The sequence below is a fragment of the Marmota flaviventris genome, chromosome 12 (genome assembly GCF_047511675.1).
Source record: "Marmota flaviventris isolate mMarFla1 chromosome 12, mMarFla1.hap1, whole genome shotgun sequence".
NCBI classification, from domain to species: Eukaryota; Metazoa; Chordata; class Mammalia; order Rodentia; family Sciuridae; genus Marmota; species Marmota flaviventris.
In genome coordinates this window covers 4,739,692-4,754,610 of record NC_092509.1, presented here as the reverse complement: position 1 = coordinate 4,754,610, position 14,919 = coordinate 4,739,692, and the positions used below count along the sequence as shown (strand labels likewise).

Sequence of the window (14,919 nt, the reverse complement as noted above, 5' to 3'; positions counted from 1 at the left end):
GGTGAAGAAGGGGTAGAGAGTGAGTGCATTTGGGTGGTTACCCACTGAGATACATCCCCATTTTTTAAAATATTTTTTCTTTGTTGATAGATCTTTATTTTGTTTATTTATATGTGGTTCTGAGAATCAAACACAGTGCCTCACACATCCCATAAAATTGTGCTACCACTGAACTACAGGCCCAGCATCATCCCCAGCACCTTTTATTTATTTATTTGATTTGGCCATTTTGGGATTAAACTCTTGGATACTCCACCATTGAGCAACATCACCAAACCCATTTTGTATTTTATTAGAGACAGAGTCTCACTAATTTGCTTATTTCATCACAATTATTGAGGCTGACTAAGAACTCATGATCCTTCCACCTCAGTCTCCTGAGCCACTCAGATTACAGGTGTGTGCCACTGTGTCTGGCTCCCCTTTTCTTTCTTTTTTTTTTTTCTTGTAAATTGTTTATTTTATTTATTTATTTTTTAAATTTATTTATTATTAGTTGTTCAAAACATTACAAAGTTCTTTTCTTTCTTTATTGTTATTTTTTTAATTTTTTTTTTTATTTTTAGGCAGGGTAAATTGTTTCTCAGGACATCACCAAGTTAATGAGGCTGGCATTGAACTACCAATACTCTTGCCTCAGCCTCCACATCCACTGGGATGACAGGCCTGCACCACTGAGCCAACTCTAATACAATTTTTAAAGTTATTCATTCCATGGTAATATGAATCTATTTAAGCTTACAATATAAAAACATACTTATAATATATTCACTTATTATGAATAAAGTTATAAGAATTAGAATATGTCATTTTTATAAAAATAGTTGTCACAACACTTATTCCCAGTGACCAAATATGATCCATAAAATGTTAAACACATATGGACATTTGATTTATATATTTTATTCTTTTTCCATATTTATTATTGTAGACTAGTTCAAAACACTGAATGAGTGTATGCAGAGAATTATGCCAATTTCCCTAATTATTAATTGAGGATAATATTTTATTTTTCCTAGTAGTGGCATTTATTTTCCCACAAACACTGCATGTAGCATTTATGTGTTGAAGCTGAAAAGTTGATCACACAGAACGTGAGAACAGAAACGCTTCCCAGATTTATGATAAGAATGAGAAAGAGACTGATTGTGTGTAAGGAGTGCAAAAAACAATTTAAGACCACAAAGTAACTCTTAGGTTTCAGAGCACAATAAGGTGATTACATTGTATAATAACTACTTAAATAAATCAAAACAGCCAGAACTTAGAAGGTTTCAAACATAGAATAACAATTTTAATGAGATGAAAATTACCCTGATCTGATAATTACACACTATCTACACATGTTTAATTATAATAATGGGTCTCATATCCAAGTACAAAGAGTAGATTCCAGGTAAAAATTAAAATAAATAGAAATAAATTCTTTGATGTTTTAACCAAATATCTACATTACCTCAGATTTTAAATGGTATCCTATGTTCATGAATGTTTCATTGTTTTGGTTTCCCTTACTGTCATGTCTTTTAGATCTGCAAGGTCTAAAGAGTCATGGAACAATTTAGCCTTATTCACATGGATTTCTCATGACTGTTATTTTTTTTCCAAAATTTTTTCACACTTTATTTTATTATTTTATTTTTATGTGGTGTTTAGGATTGAACACAGTTCCTCACATGTGCTAGGCAAGCACTCTACCACTGAACTACAATCTTAGCCCTGATGACTGGTATTTTTTAATATGTGGCTGGAAACAAGCTAAAACACATACATACTATTTCAGGCACTTGACTTAAAATACAACATGCCTTGTATAAAAAATATTCCATCAGATTAACATTAAATTTTTTGTATCAATTTTATACATGGTTTCTTTACTGGAGAAATGCATTGCTTACTTCAAGCAAATGAATATTGGGACTCTTATGGAAGTTTATCTTTTAGGCTTGGGTCAAATTCTTGTCCTTTAATTAAAAACCTTACAATGGAATGACTTTGAGTCTATCTGAATTTTGACTTTAATTACCACTTTTATTCCAGATGACTAAGGAGAAAATAATAATAATATATTCCTAATGATATTCAATAGCTGGACTTTGGTCACTTAAGATAGTTTTTCTGGTCATGATAATAACATATATGCAAGGTGGATAGCTACACTGGGATTCAAAGACAGGCCTAAAATACTGTCAAAGAGCTTTCTATACATATTGCTAGAATATTTTAACATCATGAAAATAATTTGAATCAACAACATATGTAGCCGTTATGAAAAGAAAAGTTTTAAATCTATTAAATCACATAGATGATGAACTACATAATTAAAAGATAATTGCCAGCATTTCTACTGAGTACTTTTAATTTCAGAAACACATCCATATTTGATCCTTGTTTTTCTTTCATACACAATAGCTCTAGAATATATGTAATAAGACTCATTTTATGTAATACAAGATGATCAGATTTAGCACCAAGGTAACACATCAACTCGATAAAAGATCATAAATACAAATTAAAAAATCATCTTAGAGGACATGCTTCTCAGTGTCATCTTAGATGACATATTAAAGGCATTATGTCTGTTAATAAATGGTCAAAGATAGATCTAAAAAATACATCTATGTGCACACCTACTACATTGAGATTCATTTTTTGAGAAGGTTGCAATTCTTTACTTTTGTGCAATCATTCCATTTCAGTTCATTGAAAATTGTAGAGTTTTCAATATATTCCTACTGCTTATTCAAGAAGAGAAAGATGAAATCAATGTAACACACTACCTCAGAAAACCTCAAGAGAAGATAATATCAAGAAATATTTTTAGAATATATGGTAAGTCTGAATCTATAAGAAAGGCTATGTACAGTGGGAGCACAGCTACTATTACATAATCCAGACATGATTTGGTAATAATATTGGAATGGCACCTGGAGAATATTAGAGGGAATTGATAACTGAAGTGGGAAAAATGTGTGTTGGGTGAATCCACATATATCCCTGGTAATAGGATAGGCTGAGATTGATAAAGATGACACTATTTGAAATAAAGTCTTCTGCTCAATTTTCTCCTAAGATATGTACTATTAATATGGAATATGAAAATAAATATCAACAAACTGTATTATTTTATTAGTATAAGAAACATTTTCCTCTGAAGTTCATCTTGAGATCTCAGCTAACACCATAATTTTCTTCTGCAACTTCACATGCCTTTTCTAGCACAAGATCTAACCCAAGAACTTTACCATTGGTATCTTGGCCCTAATATATCTAGGGATGCTGATAATTATGGGGTTTACAGTTACAAATGTTTTTTGTCTCAGAATTTTGGAGATGACATCAAATATAAATTAATAATCTACTTTCACAGGTTTCGGGGGGGCTTATCCATTTTTACCATCTGCCTGCTGAGTGTTCTCTATGACATCACCCTCAGCCCCAGAAGCTCCTGCTTGGCAAAGTTCAACCATATATTCTCACATCAGAGCCTGTGGTTCCTTGTTCTTTGTGGGTATTCTGCATGTTCTTGAATACTTGTTTCTCATTTTCTTCTACTGCCATCATCAATGTGACCTGATATGATCTTATATTTATTACTGTATTCTGAATAATTATACTGATGCATTATTTTCTAAGGCATTTATTTAAAATATTTGGGATGTTCCAGGAATTCTTTTTTATATGGTTCATGTCCTCAGGTCTCTCTAAAATTCAATAAATAGATAAACCACTAACTAAAAAAAAAATGATGTTATCACTATTAAAACGTGAACACTAAAATAAATAAACAATATTTAAAACTTTCAGCCCTTAGGTATAAGGACTTAGATTACAGAGATCAATTTTTTGGGAGACACAAACTACCAAAATGCATTGTGTCCTTGGTGATCATTGTACTTGGAAGAAATTATTGGTTTCAGCATTGGACTCTCACCAAGCCATAGATTTATTAAGGGTAGGACACTAGTGTTTTCTTCTGTAACCATGACATGGTATCAATCATATATAAAAAAAGGAAAAAAAATAACAGAAAGAGAAAATCGTTCCCTCAGAAAAAGAAGGAATTATCAGCATTCTGTAATAGTGCACAGAATATCCAAAATGTGGCCTCTGTCTACTGGGGCATCTACAGAAAGCATGAACTTGTATACTTGCTGGGAGAAAGAAAAAAATGTTCTAACCTTCCAAAGAATTGGGCTTTATTATTTGAAATTATAAAAAAGTAGCCATTGATAAAGCAATATTTCTTGCAGGACTGAACATTGAATGTACATTTGCAAGAATATAAAATATCTTCCCAGAGCTATTCAATACGGAAATATTGTTAATACATAAAGTTCAGAAATAGCCCAAATGTTCATCATTTGTTTAGTTCCAACTTTGGTCTACCTACACCATGGAAAGGTAAGATTTTTGCATATGTGCAGTGTTTTCCAGGTTGTTTCATTGAGTAAAAAATAAGGGGTAGACAGGATATACAGTAGCACTCCCTTTTGGGTAAGAAAGAAATTTACCTAATAACTTATTATTGTTATTGACTCCTACCAGAACAAGAAACAGTAAGAATATATACTAGAAACAATTAAAACAGATGTTCATGAAGGGCAATGGGAAAAGATTAGTGCGGATGGAATACAGGTGAGTCTTTAACATGGGTTTATATTTGAGCCACATAAACAACAACCATGTTCCAAACATAGAATTAAATCAAAGAAGAAAAATCAAGCCCAACAGGTAATAGTCTGACAACCCAAAGATGAACCATATTATTCGGTGACTAATTTCTTTTTGTTTTTTTTTAAGAGAGAGAGAGAGAGAGAGAGAGAGAGAGAGAGAGAGAGAGAGAGAGAGAGAGAATATATATATATATATATATATATACATACACACACATATATATAGTTTTCATGGACACAACATCTTTATTTTATTTTTATGTGGTGCTGAGTATAGAACCCAACGTCCTGTGCTTGCCAGGTGAGTGTGATGCCACTCGAGCCAGATCCCCAGCCCCTAATTAATTTCTTAAGCTTGCATGATTTCCAGGATCTTTTTCTCCAATGTGAACAACATTTTACCTAATTTTTTTACCACAGGCTTGTTGTGATGAAATATTTACTGATCAGTAATTGGCAATAAAGGATCACAGGATTCATATGCAATGTTTTGTGTCAGTGCAGCAAGGGACAACATGGATTTTATGCTTTCTCCATTAGACTGGAGTTTACAATGGCAGGGGCCACTTCTTATCTTGAGTGAGCAGCCTGGTGAATACACAGATATGACTATTAATATACACTGAAGAATTCTTTGAAAGTTTAATGCCAAGAACACAGAGAGGACTTGACAGTTACTTCCAGGTCCAGATTTCAGAAGCTTGGCTATACACACTTGGGGCAAAATGACCAGTCCTAGACACTGTGTGAATATGTATTTTAATATTGTGGTAGTTTATCATAAGCCTCGGCAGAAAAAGGTTGGGTCTTGAAGGTTATTCAGTCATGTGGGTAGAGCTATGGAATGGGATTATTGTCCTTTATTAAAAGAGAGCTGCAAAGAAACTTCTCAATTTATCCTGTGAAAACACACATGGTGCACTTCCTTACTCTCATCAAGCTGCTATAATAATTTATGGTAGACTGGGTGGTTTAAAAGCCACAGACACTCATTTTTCACATTGTATAAGATCAAGGCACAAGGCTACTCAATGCTTGGTGAGGACATTTCTAATGGGTAGAAGCTTCTGGCTGTGTCATAATGTGGTGGAAGAAGCCAGCTAGCATGTAGCACCTGTTCATTAGAGCATTAATTCCACTGATGAAGTCTTCAGCCTCAGAAACTCAACACCTCTCCAAAAACTCACCTTCTAATATCATCACCTTAATGGAGAGGAGTTCAACCAAGATACTCAAGGGGACACAAACCATCATATTACAGCTTTCTATGAAAAAGCAGGATCTCCATAGTCAATAAATCTGTTGGAAAGTTGATCTTAGAAATCTGAGCTTTCAGAATTCCACAAATAAAATTTGTTTTTGCTTGTAAAGTATGTAGTTTCTAGAACTCCCTTAGAGCAGTCCAATCATACTAAAATATATTTCAAGTGATAATACTGTCTTTTCAATTGTTCCTCCATTATGAACACTTCTTGAATTTTACACAGGTTATCAACTCTCTGGGCATCTCTCTATGTATGTGCCTATGTACATGCACATACAACAGAAAGGAGCTTGGGGCTTTCTGCCAAGCCCAATCCTCATATTCTGCATTTCTACATGTCAAATTTGGGAACCACCCACTTGGCCCCATCCCTGCAAGGCAGGCCCAGGCCTCCTGTGGTGTTACTCTCTGAGCTATCTCCTTATGGTAGGAGTGAAGCCTGCTTCTACCCTGTACTCGGGACTCTGCTCTCACCTCCTCAGCCCTTGCCTATACCCTGGTTAGATCCAGGCCTTCCATTGCACCTGTACCTCCTTTTACTGCTCTATGACCGGATCATTATGAGCCAACACTTTACCATGCTCATTTGTGCATTTCTTCCCCTCTGTTCTCACAGCTACAATGAAGCTGCCATTTGCTAGCTGTGTGACCTTAATCAAGTTAACTTGACACAGCTGAGCATCCTTGTCCTGCAACATGAGTTTAAGCATGGCTTCTGCTTATGGAGTTCTTATTGCCAGTGAAGAGGGCAGGGATAAAAATCTCAAAAACAATAGTGCAGTACATGGTCATCAATGGCTCCTGATGTCATTAAATGTTACCACTTCTAGCTGTCAATCTCATTTCACAACACGGAAACATGAATCCCTGAAAAGTAAAAAAAAAATAAATAAATAAATTAAAAAAATAATAATAATAATAATTAAGTTCACCTAGCCAGTGGGCCCAGGTTGGCTCTGACTCTAGATTCCCTGCCCAAACCAGAGCTCAGGTCCAGGATGAATACAAAGGTGCCACATGAATAGAGGACTAATGTAAAGCTGGTAAAGACAGTTTCATGAATGGACAAAAGGGAAAGAATTGTGGGAAGGAACCAAATCCTATATCTGACACCTGGAGGATCAGGAGATTTTACCTTCACATTGACTCTCTTGAGAACAAAAACTGTACTGAAAACAGACCCCCAAAACAGGTTAGTCATCAATGCAGACAATAAAGGACACTCTGGAAGTTACCAGGCTGTTTGGTGCATGTACAAGCAGTAAGAGCCACAGGTTGGAAGACTTCAAATGGTTCACATGAGACCTTATTCTTCCTGCATCTTCATTCCCTGGCTCACACAATGGCAGGCTGAGCTTGGAAACTCAAGGTTCTGTGTGCTGGCAGGTAACATACCCAGAAAATAGCATCTACACATCTTTTCACAAGTTTACTCATTCTACTCAGCCATAAACAAGAATGGAATTATATCATTTGTGGGAAATGAATGAACCTGGAGCACATCAAATTAAATGAAATAAATCAGACTCAGAAAGTCAATTGTCAAGTGTGTTCTCTCATATGTGAAAGGCAAAAAGAAAAATGGAGTGAAAAAAGAAGTGGATCTCAAAAAAATTGGAGAGAGAATAGTTGAGTTTAGATTGATGGAAGAGAGGATAAGAGAGATGATTCAGGCACTGAGAAATTAGACTGATCAATGATGTTATGCCCATACATGTATATGTCACAAATGAATATACTAATAAATTAATTATAATGTCCTAATATAAATGATATTTTTGGCACCAGTGACTGAAATTCAGCATGCTTCACCATTGAGCAACATTTCCTTCACCAGTCCTTTTATGTATTTTTTTTTGAAACAGGTTTTTGCTAAGTTGTTCAAGGCTTTGCCGACAGACAAAAAGTTGGGTGCTCACTTTTTGTCTTTGCAAAAATACAAAGGCCTGTCATCCCCCTGGCTTATGGAGCACTCACTAGGCAACAAGTGCCAACTATTTATGACTTCATTTAATTCTCACCACAGTCTTGAGAAGCAAGTGGCATCATCCCCATCTTGAAGATAAATAAATAAAAGTTGGGAGAAGTTAAAGATCTATTCAAGCTTAGTGAGGTGGCACGTGTCTGCAATCCCAGCGGATTAGGAGGCTGAGGCAGAAGGATTGTGAGTTCAAAGCCAACCTCAGCAAAACTGAGGTGCTAAGCAACTCAGTGAGACACTGTCTGTAAATAAAAATACAAAATAGGACAGGGGATGTGACTCAGTGGTTATGAGCCCCTGAGTTCAATCCCAAGTACCAAAGGAAAAAACAATCTATTCAAGCCTTAAAAATATATAAAATCCAGAATAAAAATGTATAATATGTACTCAAGACCTTGGTCCATTAACATTTATTTTATACTAGTCATAACATCTAGGAACCTCCCTGCAAGCCTAATAAATCCAATGCTTTAGAGTACTCCCCAGAGATTTTTGTTTCACTGATTGGAGCTAAAGTCCAGGTATCAGGGTAATTGACTCTAATGCTCACAATTAGGAATGGAATCACTTTTCTATTAAAAATCAGGGAAGCACAGACAAAGAGATTGGATTCACCTGCTCAATATTGTGTGTCAAGTCGACAGGAAAACCAGGGTGTGTGTGTCTGTATTTCTGTAGCTCTCCAAAGAGCTCTCTGTGACTCCAAACAAAAGAAGACTCCACAAAGCTGGGGGGGGGGCACAAGCCAACCCCTCTGCCACAACTCACCCCACAATACTCCCAGAGAATAAGCGTACATATAGGGGACAATTCCAGATTGTACCTTGGTGATCAATGGGCGACATGCAAAGAAATAGGGCACAACCAACTTTAGCAAAGGCAGATGTGTGGCTGGGCCAGGATGGGGACTGGTCTAGAGGATAAACTTTTCCAGGGCACATGAAGCCCAGGGCTTCCTCCTCCCCAAATGAGCTTTGCCTTATCACACATATGCTTGTTCAACTATTTATGACCTTCTCCTATTTTATAATTCTCTTGTACATGGCTTTGGAGGTCTTATGCTTTGGCATTTCTTATATTTTTTTAATGCATCTTTCAAACTACCCCAAAATCAACCATGTGGAATATTACCTGTATAGGTTATAGTTTTATTTTATTACCATTTAGCTCAAGTTTCCAAATCTCTCTGAAATACCCTTTTTTTAAATTTTTTATGATACTTTTATTAACGCTTTACATATTGACAATGGTTGTGATAAAGCAGTATCTTCTGATTCCAACACCTGGAATATCAGTGACCTGCTTAAAATGATTGCACTTTCTTTTGATTCTCCATCATAAGTCTCCATTTTATGTTTTTACACTTTATATAACTTTATATATAGTACAGACAAGTCCAAGCTAATATTACATGGTTTCTCTCAGAGAAAGGGCAGGTATCCCCTCTACCTCCATTAGTGAGTATGAGGGCTCATCACAGGTTCCTTAGTGTGGCCTTCCAGCATGGGCTCTGACTCAGCTCCATGTTCAATCTTCCTGTGATCTCCTCAGCCTGTGGCCTTCAGCTCATCATCATCTTCTTCTTCTTTTAAAATTTTAGATTAATTTTAATATTTTACAGAGCCTGAATCACAAAAATGCCAGTTTGAAAATGGTGGCATACAGAAAAAAAAAACACTACCCAGAAACCAGGTGCTTCATGTGGGAACAAGCCAGGGAAGAGGACCCTATCACACATGATAGAGAGAGGACCCTCAGAGCCATAGTGGAACAATGGGAGGTGCCAGAAATCCCTCACCCCAAAGTTGAGGCATTGTAAATTGTTTAATTGGACTGAACTAATTTTATCATATAATCAGAATAATAGCAACTGTCATTGGTACATGATTACAATTGAGATGCCTTCCAAATATGACCATAAAAATGTTTGGAGACCAGCTCTCCCAGGATTGGTGTTATCCACCATAGAAAAAAGTAAAATTAAGAGACAGCTCACATGTTACACTGGGAAAGCCACAGTTCTGTGTTTTCCAGGGGGATGTTTGTCATCTTTCTATAGACATTAAAATTATAGGCCTGCAGAGAAAGAACTTAAAGATGTCTTTCCTTAAAACATGCAACTCTTTAGGCTATTACCTGCACCTCATCATCCTTTGCCTCATCCATCTGGATAAGTGAGTCCACATTCTTAGATTCAGAAGTAGTGTGCAGTTGGGTCATGAAAAGGCTGTGGAAGAGGGGAATTTTAGCATACTGCTGAGTTTCTTGTAGCTGCAGAAGAGAGATTTCAGCTCCAACAGTTCAACACAGCCCAGAAAACTCTGTTCCATATGATACATTGAGGATATTTTCTTCTAACAATGTTTGCTTCTTTAATTCATATTCTCTTAAAATGAGTCATTTTTTAAATAGGAAATGATGATTAATTTTAATTTCTCATTTGTTCTAAGTTTAATGAGTTCTACTGATACAACTTACATATAGAATGTCACCTAGAGATTTTAAACATTACTTATTTGTATACATATTATAAAAGAAGACATGAGTTTTAACTTGATATTTTATAAACATTTATTTCATTTACATGTGGAGCTGAGGATCGAAACCAGGACCTCACACATGCTAGGCAAGTGCTCCACCACTGAGCCATATTGCCATCTGTAATTTAGCATTTTTTATTTATAAACTTGCTTCTGTAATATTAATAAATAAAATAGAACTACTACTGATGTGAATTCTATAATTTGAGTAATTATAAGTTTTAAAACTTTTAGAAGGAAATGAGATTCTATGTTCAAATCTTCATTTCATAGAGGGCAATATCACAATGCCATAAACTACTTATATTTCTCATAAAGTCTTTGAATCCAATTTAACTCAAAAAATTAAAAATTTCCTGACCCTGTACTCTCTCAGTTAGGAAATGACAAATGAGAGGATCATAATAAAAGGGTTTGGAAGCATACTGAATTTTTTTGAAAATCAAATGAATATGCTAGTAATTTCCCAATCCTGGATTAAAAATACACAGGAATATAATTTCCAAATTTAGAGGAGGAATATTTGTGTTGATTAGTTCTTTATGTATTAGTTTCATGTGTGTATATATATGTGCCTATATACACACATATGTCTGCCGGAGCCCGGGTGGCTGGGCAAAATAACCAGGGGGTGACGAGCAACTTGTGTAGATTGATACAGCAGGAGTGGGAGCCCTTTATTGTAGGACAGGAGCGGTATTTATACATTCCACACAGCTTATCTAATTAGCATAAACTAGATACAGCAGTCAACCAATCAGGAATCTCCACACTTAATGGCTCACTGGTGTTACTTCACAAACCACTCCCTCTGGCATTTTGCCAGGCGCCATCTAGACTTGTAGACTTGTTTACAGACCTTAACATTAACCACTCCCTCTGGCAAAATGCTAGGCGCCATCCTGACTTGTTTACAGACTCTAACATTTCCCCCTTTTGTTTAATTTAAATAATGACCATAGTGGTTTTTACAGAAACACCATAAATAACCTGCTACAAACAGAAGGGGAGGATACAAAATGCCACAATACCAAGCCAATTGATGGCTCCATGCAAGAAGCCCTTGGAAAAATTATACCAGCAATGACACCGTTAGCAAAGATACCGAGTTACAATTTGTTGTAAATTACAGTTTGTTGTCTCAGTCTAGGTAAAGCAGTGTCTCAATAGATTAACTCACAGTCCAGGTAAATCACAGTCCAGGTAAGTTCTGCACGCAGCTAGCTTAAATCACAGTCCAGGTAAGTTCTGCAGGCAGCTAGGTTGTCTCGTCCGGTTCTCAGCAACACTGGAAATTCTTCCACCCTCGTTTTCACTGGCACTGGGACGAAGGCAGGAACTCCGGATGGCTAAAGAAAATCCTGTAGTATTCCACTAAGAAAACAACCTTCCAAACAATTTAGTAGTTATTGACATTGGAAATGACCAAACCTCAGGGACGCCGGTAGCATCTTCTGCCGGCTGTAGCGTCCCAGGCAGCCCCAGATGGCCCTGGGGAGAGTCTGGGACTCAAACTGCCACCGGGCACAGGGAGCAAGAGCCTGCGAGACTGTGCCTCCAGGTCAGGTCTAGATTTGGACTCTTGCAGTGGTGTCCTGCTCCCCGGGTGGGGGCGGGGAAGAGCTGGCTGTTGCCGCTTGAAAAGCCCTTGCTGTGCCATGACCAGCTCGCGCACGTGGCAGCCACCGCTGCGCCGATTGATGCACCCTCCGGTAATGAAAAGTATTTAGTAGTAGCCTTTTGCAATTTCTTTCTTGATAATCCTTCCTCCTCTGAACTTTTTTCTTCTTTCTGATTAGAGTTCCTGGGCTTCTATCAACACATGCCCTAACTGCTCTTGGTTCCACTGGGGTGCCTTCTTCCCTTAGTAATTTTCTTCTCACCCCTTCCATATTTTCATCATAAAGACAATACAACACACTGAGACAAAACAAGACCCAAACATACCGTATCAATCTTCTCCATTTTCTCAAAATGGCCATTTTTCCTCTCGCCCTATCTGCCTAGGGACAAGCAGATTTGCTCCCATCCTATCTAGGTACGGGCAGCTTTTTTTTTGTCACTTATCCCCAAGTGTCCTGGGGCTCCCCTTAACGGGCCACCATCTGCCGCAGTCCGGCTGGCTGCAGCAAAATAACCGGGGGGGGGGGGGGTGACGAATAACTTGTGTACGTTGATACAGCAGGAGTGGGAGCCCTTTATTGTAGGACAGGAGCGGTATTTATACATTCCACACAGCTTATCTAATTAGCATAAACTAGATACAGCAGTCAACCAATCAGGAATCTCCACACTTAATGGCTCACTGGTGTTACTTCACAAACCACTCCCTCTGGCATTTTGCCAGGCGCCATCTAGACTTGTAGACTTGTTTACAGACCTTAACATTAACCACTCCCTCTGGCAAAATGCTAGGCGCCATCCTGACTTGTTTACAGACTCTAACATATGTTGTTTCCAATTTCTATTACAATGGAACTGTCTGACTCTAATTTTTCTTAAAGGAACATTTAGGTCAGTGAAATCTCATCCTACCCTGATCACTGTATTTAAATTTCAGATGTTTTCACAAACTCAGTTATTTTTTAGTTGTTTTTTTGCTTGTTTGTTTGCTTCTTTAGCATGAACAAGTAATTGTGAACCTATCTCCTTCTCTGGTCACTGAAACACAAAGAACAAGATGACACAGGAAAGCCAAAGTTGTGGGTAAGAAAAGCAGGACTTAAATTTTACATAACTACATCAATCAGAGAGACAGACTGCCCTTCAGGAATCCTTGGGTTTTCCAGTAATGACAGCTCGGCATCTGTGAAGAAGTACTCTCTGGCTTCCTATTTCTTTACTTTAAAATTAAACAGATCTTAACTTTATGAACCATATAAATTTATTGACCATTAACTATGTGAAAACTTTAAGGCTAAACTCTTGGATGAAGAGTTCTTTAAGCCACTGTGCATTTTCTAGCTTGCATGGTAATTGCTCTCCAATTTAGAAATTGTGATTAACAAGAATTTCTTAAAAATTCTATAATTAGAAAGAGGCATATAATTTCAAATTACTCATATAAGCATATATTACATTAATACATCTGAATAAATGAAGCATGTGAAATCACGAAACAAAAACATGAACCTAAAACTCCCCACACAGCTATGAAAAGTGCTGCAATTACAAAGCAAAATAATTGGGCTGGGGATGTGGCTCAAGCAGTAGCGTCCTCGCCTGGCATGCATGCAACCCGGGTTCAATCCTCAGCACCACATACAAACGAAGATGTTGTGTCCGCCGAAAACTAGAAAATAAATATTGAAAAATTCTCTCTCTCTCTCTCTCTCTCTCTCTCTCTCTCTCTCTCTCTCTCTCTCTCTTTCTCTCTCTCTCTCACTCTTTAAAAAATAAATAAAAAACAAAGCAAAATAATTGTCTTTTAGGTCCAAAGCATGTGGTTTCAAAGTCCTGTAGCTAATAAATGTCTATACCTTCTGTATTTCAAATTTATTGCTGTGCATGCATTATTATAATTTGTTTGAAGGATCATGTGTTGATCTAGTGTTTCATTTCAAACAACTCTCTTAACAGTACTAAGAATTTTTCTTCTAATATCCATCACTAATAGCATTAGTACCATAGTTATATGGTGAATTTTGAGCCTAAGGGAGAAGTTTACTTAAAATTTAAAAATTATGTGCACTGAAAAGGTAGAAGATATACTATATTAAACCTGACCTTATTGTCTAGGAAACAGAAATATGCCAAAGGAATTATTTCCAGGTATTTGGTCATTTTTGATGTACTGATTTGTGTATAATAAATAAAATTTAATTATATTTGCAGATTTATGGAACTATGCTTCAAAATAAATGTGCCTTGAGAAAGAATATTAGTGTATTAACTTCTACATCTATGTCTAGAAAATTTACATACTATCACAAAAATTGCATGATTTGTGTAGAAATGCTAATCACTCTATATAGTATTTTGAGGAGATTCATGGATTTGGAATTTTTGCTTCAAATATATTCTGTCAAAAATAAACAGAACTTGGTCATAAAGCTTTTTGTTTTATATTATATCATTGATTTATGGTGACATTATTATTCTCTTTCAAACACAACTATATATTTAAAAATAATGATTCTTTTTCTTGGTGCCATGTCATTTTCCAAAATCCTTATCCTTTGTGAAAAACAATGATAATTTTGTAGTGCAGAATTACATCCTTATAAAGTCTATTTTATTTCCTCCAATTTTAATCATGGATCTAAATTCATATTAAAATGTATTGAACATTTTTGACTGTGTATTACAAACCCATAAACTAAGCTAACTATTTTACTTAGAGATCTGGATCTTCAAATATACAATTCTATTTTACCCACAATGAATTAAAGTAACAGGAAAAGAGAAACATAAAATGAGATAAACATCCACAATGAAAAGAGGAGATGATCTCCAGTG

General features: G+C 36.3%; 1 pseudogene; it reads right to left on the bottom strand.

Annotated features, from left to right (window-relative positions):
• Positions 1–6,476: 6,476 nt before the first annotated feature.
• LOC139701343 (protein transport protein Sec61 subunit alpha-like 2) overlaps positions 6,477–14,919 on the bottom strand; it is a 29,109-nt pseudogene continuing 20,666 nt past the window's right edge.